The 5,639-nt window shown below is 38.3% G+C and overlaps 1 pseudogene; it reads right to left on the bottom strand.

Annotated features, from left to right (window-relative positions):
- Positions 1 to 3,730: 3,730 nt before the first annotated feature.
- LOC104249511 (peroxidase 40-like) lies at positions 3,731 to 4,953 on the bottom strand (annotated as a pseudogene).
- Positions 4,954 to 5,639: the final 686 nt, after the last annotated feature.

Genomic DNA, 5,639 nt, shown 5'->3' with positions numbered 1-5,639 from the left:
ATGTTTATTTACTTAATAGTAAAGATGAGGCAATTGATGCTTTCAAGCAATACAAGAGTGAAGTTGAAACGCAACTAAACAAAAAGATCAAAATGATAAGAAGTGATAGGGGTGGCGAATATGAATCTCCTTTTGAAGAAATTTGTTTGGAAAATGGCATTATTCACCAAACAACTGCCCCTTACTCTCCACAATCTAATGGAATTGCGGAGAGGAAGAATCGAACATTGAAGGAGATGATGAATGCATTGCTAATAAGTTCTGGCTTACCACCGAACTTGTGGGGGGAAGCTATACTTACAGCTAACCGGATAATCAATCGTGTACCTCATAGTAAAACACAGTCCATTCCTTATGAAAAGTGGAAAGGAAGGAAGCCTAGCTTGAAATACTTCAAAGTGTGGGGGTGTTTAGCTAAGGTACAAGTTCCTAAACCTAAAAGGGTTAAGATAGGTCCAAAAACGGTTGATTGTGTGTTTATTGGATATGTAACCAATAGCAAGGCATATCGTTTTCTGGTTCATAAATCAGAAAATCCTGAGATTCACATTAATACGATAATAGAATCAGATAATGCTGAATTCTTTGAAACTATTTATCCGTATAAAAAGGAAAGTGAAGTGACCTGCCAAAAGTCAAAACGACCTCGGGAGGAAATAACAGATGGTATGCCTAATGAAGAAAATCCAAGAAGAAGTAAACGTCAAAGGATATCTACTTCATTCGGTCCAGATTTTCTAACTTTTCTGTTAGAAAATGAGCCTCGTACCTTCAAGGAAGCAATGTCTTCCTCAGAAGCACAATATTGGAAAGAAACTGTCAATAGTGAAATAGAATCCATATTGAGCAACCATACTTGGGAATTGGTTGATCTTCCTCCGGGTAACAAAACGTTGGGTTCTAAATGGATTTTCAAGAAGAAAATGAAAGACGATGGTACTATTGACAAATACAAGGCAAGACTTGTTGTCAAAGGATTTAGACAACGAGAAGGTCTTGACTATTTTGACACATACTCGCCGGTAACAAGAATTACATCTATTCGGATGCTAATAGCGTTAGCCGCCTTGTATGGTCTTCAAATCCATCAAATAGATGTAAAAACAGCCTTCTTAAATGGTGATCTTGAGGAAGAAATTTACATGAACCAACCTGAAGGGTTTGTGGTTCCGGGAAAAGAAAAGAAGGTGTGTAGACTTGTTAAGTCTGTTTATGGACTAAAACAAGCACCCAAACAATGGCATGCGAAATTTGACCAAACAATGTTGTCAAATGGTTTTAAGATTAATGAATGTGATAAGTGTGTTTACATTAAGAACGTTCAAAATCATGTAGTCATTGTTTGCTTATATGTTGATGATATGCTAATAATGAGCAAAGACATTGCCGACATTCAAGCTACTAAGCGTATGCTTGCTAGTAAGTTTGATATGAAAGACTTAGGAGTTGCCGATGTAATTCTAGGAATTAAAATCCAGAGGACTCCTCAAGGTCTAGCTTTGTCTCAATCACATTACGTGAAAATGGTACTTGAAAAATTCAAACACTTGGAATTTAGAAGTGCAAGGACTCCAATTGACTTAAACCATCATCTTATGAAGAATAAAGGCGAAAGTACGTCTCAATTGGAGTATGCTCGTGTGTTGGGAAGTCTAATGTACATCATGAACTGTACACGACCCGATATAGCTTGTGCAATAAGTAAACTTAGTCGATTCACAAGTAATCCCAACAAGCATCACTGGGTGGCTATGAAACGAGTTCTGGGATATTTGGAGTATACCCAAGACTACGCTTTGCACTACAATAAATATCCTGCGGTTATTGAAGGATATAATGATGCTAATTGGATAACCGGCTCATCAGAAACAAAGTCCACAAGTGGATATGTGTTTACTGTTGGTGGAGGAGCAGTATCTTGGAAGTCTTCCAAACAGACATGTATCGCTCGCTCTACAATGGAATCAGAGTTTATAGCATTGGATAAAGCCGGTGAAGAAGCTGAATGGCTTCGGAATTTTTTAGAAGACATTCCGTTCTGGCCAAAACCTTTGGCTCCTATTTGCATACATTGCGATAGTGAGGCTGCAATAGGACGGGCAGGGAGCGTTATGTATAACGGAAAGTCTCGTCATATACGACGAAGACATAATACCGTTAGACAACTACTTTCTAGTGGAATTATCACTATTGATTATGTAAGATCAAAGGATAATGTTGCGGATCCACTTACAAAAGGCTTAACTAGAGAGGGAGTTGAGAAATCATCTAAGGGAATGGGACTATGGCCGAGGACAAGTCAACATGGCGGTAACTCTACCTAGAATTTTGGATGTTCCGAGATCTAGGTTCAAGGAGCTCAAACAAAGTTGTGATTGACCGGTTCAACATTGTCAAAATAAAATCTTTGGTCCATTCTCGTGATGAAGACAATGTTCAGTAACAAGGATAGAACTTTACACGTTCTTTAATGATTACCAAAGTTTGATGAGGTATCTATCAAATAGTGTCAATCTAAAGGATTACACGTTTAGGAATCACCTACGTAAGTGTGAAGTGTAAGCCGCTTCAAGGAGAATTCTGTAAGGCCAATTCTCTACACACTTATGAGACCAGGCAGTGTTCATGGCTAAAACGAACACAACAATTAGAACCAAAAGACGGTTAAGGGTTGGTTGTGTGGCATATGGTTGTCTAGTTATACACTAAAGTTTGACGGTTCAAAGATATCAAATCTACCGATTGACCGAGTATATCCGACATATGTTCACTACAGAAAGTTCAAAGGGAAACCTACTTATCCAGATGCAATTAATCCTTACTTGCAAAATCACATAGCTTTCATCTATGATCTTTCTTGATACAGCCATTCCCATTCATGTGGGGGATTGTTGGACTTTAAGCCATTGGGCTTTAAAGTAGAAGAAGTGTGAATTGGAAATGGAGGGAAAATGAAAATTTGAAGAAGTGAACTTTTGTCTTGCACTTTGTCCCTCATTGGTGAGGGACAATCACATTTGTGTGCTTATATATAGATTCACTTCTTAAAGCTCTTAAAAGGAGTTGAAGAGAATGAACCCTCGCGCCGTCGTCGTCGCTCGCTCGGCTTGGCTTCGGCTTCGGCTTCGGATTTGTCAAATGATCGATAAGATTATTTTTTGGACAAAATTTATTTAATTATTTAATAATTAATTAAATGCCAAATCACTGCTGAAACTACGCCAGAACCCTGCTGAAAGTTCAGAGGGCCTCGCTGGCCGCGGTTCTGCCGCGACCGCGGTAGAATCGCGGCAGTCAGATTCAGAGAGCCTCTTTAGCCGCGGTTCTGCCGCGATCGCGGTAGAACCGCGGCAGGCCGCGTATTTTCTGAAAAGGCACCTTTCCAGACACCTCTTCTGATATTTGCCTATAAATTCTGAGGCAAGGCTGCATCTTCTTGACACGAAAAACACTCCAGAACTTCTTTCTTTCTGAATATACTGCATCCTAATTCGCAGTCTCTCTCTCTCAAATTCGTAAGTGTGATTTTGCTCCGTTCTTTGAGTTCGTTGGTATCATGCAGTTTGTATTGCCACTGTTGCAGGAAGGTTTATTCCGTTTTATCGTGGGAGGACTTAATCCATTACCTTGGCAACGTGTGAGGGGGTTAAAATTCCTTAAGGACGCACAAGAAAAATTGTGGACTCGGAATATTTCTGATTCTTTACTATTTTATACATTTCTTTATTCTTCTAACAGTTTTCTGATTTTTATTTTAACACAGTTACGCACACAAATGGTTCATCCACATAAGTTTGCACTATTTCTCTAGTATTGTCATCCCCAGTTGCTAAACCTGGTCTGAAACAAGCAACCCTTTTCCCGAGAGAAGGTTAACGTAGTATTGATTGTCGAACGTTGATGGTGTCGTGTCATCAAGATTTGCTAATGTTGTGTTTGTATCAGAAACTGAGCACAGTTGCTGCAGTGACTGCAAGAAATCCAAGTTCATGTCTGAATTGCTACCCCCATTTAGCTTGGAACCAAATGTTGAGCATCTAGCCCTTCCAATTGTATGTGCACCTTCAGTATAATAAAAATTAATTAGTCTTATATTTTTTTAGACCGTGATATGTTAAATCAATATAATATCATCTAGCCCTTCATATTAAGTTTACCAGAGAGAGTGACCATATCTTGAAGAGAAAGACCAAGGTTTTGAAAGTTGGAAACAAGGGTGGCAACATTAGAATTTGGTCCAGGAAAGTTGTTATTTGCTGCTTTTCTGCTAGATGTTAAGCTATCCTTTCTCCCCATTTGAACTTCCCATCCCCAATCTCTTGACTGCAATAATTGGAGTTGCATGCATTAATTATTGGAAAAGTTCTGAATTATTAATTTGTTAGTAGTATAAGGAATAATATAATACCATAGCAACAGAATCTCTAGCAGCAATAGCAAGAACATCAGCACAAGATACAGTCTGGGGACAAGCCAATTCTAAATCAGCTTTGATGGAATCAATCACTTCAAAACCCCTCAATGAGTTCAAGTTTGGGGCAGCTGTTTTCTCTCCAGTAAAATTAGGGGTATCGTCGAGCAATACTGATGCATCACATCCCTGAAATGTTTTTACATATATATGGAGTATTATTTAACATAAAATATACTATTCAAAAAAAAAGGAAAAAAAAAGTGGACTTGCATTAACAAAGCAGTCGTGGAAATGAAGACGAAGCAAAGAAGCAGCCATTCTGGGGTCTTGAGACACTGCTCTTTCCACCCATGAATTTATGATAGGTTCAGCTTCTGGGTACAAACCAAAAATTAACACGGTAGTTGCATCATTAATGCATGTTTCCTTGGACTTGTTGGGAACACTATTTCCACTTGCAAATGTTACTGAAAAACTCAGTACCATTATGCAGAAAGAAGCTAAGCAGAAGGAAGCCATTTTATCCCTAAATTTTTTATGGCAAGTTATATATGGTTGTTAAGTTAATAAGGTGATAGTGAAAGTTGAGGGCTTAAATAAAGAAATTGCTCACTGCTAGCAAGAGGGAAAAAGAGAGAGGAGTTGAGAAGAAGAAATAGTCTCAAGTATAATGAGTCAAATAGAGAAATGAACATTACATGCATGAGAGGTCCCATATGGTTTATAACAACCCACCTAATACCAACTGATTTACGTGAGGTATGCGACTAATGCTAAATCCTTGTTTGTCTAGTCTATATTTTGCAGATCCAATTTTGCAGTATGAGAATTTGAAGAAAGTTTTATCACAAAAGATAGACTCATATATATGGTTTTCTAATGCATGTGCTCTTCCTATATATGCATAGGGAAATATCCACCCTTAAAACTAGCACAGGCTAAAGTAACACAGTCGAATTGTTCCTTTGCTCCAGAGGAAGTCTCGTACAAGTTTGAAGACATTGAACATTTGACGACGCAATTGTAGGACGTGTGACCCACAATTTTTTCTCCACCACTATTTTCTTTCGCTGCCTAATTTGGTACATTCGAATGGCTGGGGCAACAATTATTGCCTGTCCTACTATCATAAATTTATTTGTGATTTTTACCTTATGCTTTTTTTAAAGTGGTTACTGACTTGAAGAGCATGACAATAAGTCTTACTCGTCCAACGGGATTACAG

Source organism: Nicotiana sylvestris, chromosome 7 (genome assembly GCF_000393655.2).
Source record: "Nicotiana sylvestris chromosome 7, ASM39365v2, whole genome shotgun sequence".
Taxonomy (NCBI): Eukaryota; Viridiplantae; Streptophyta; class Magnoliopsida; order Solanales; family Solanaceae; genus Nicotiana; species Nicotiana sylvestris.
The sequence above is the reverse complement of the archived record's forward strand: the minus strand, read 5'-3'. Positions and strand labels throughout refer to the sequence as shown.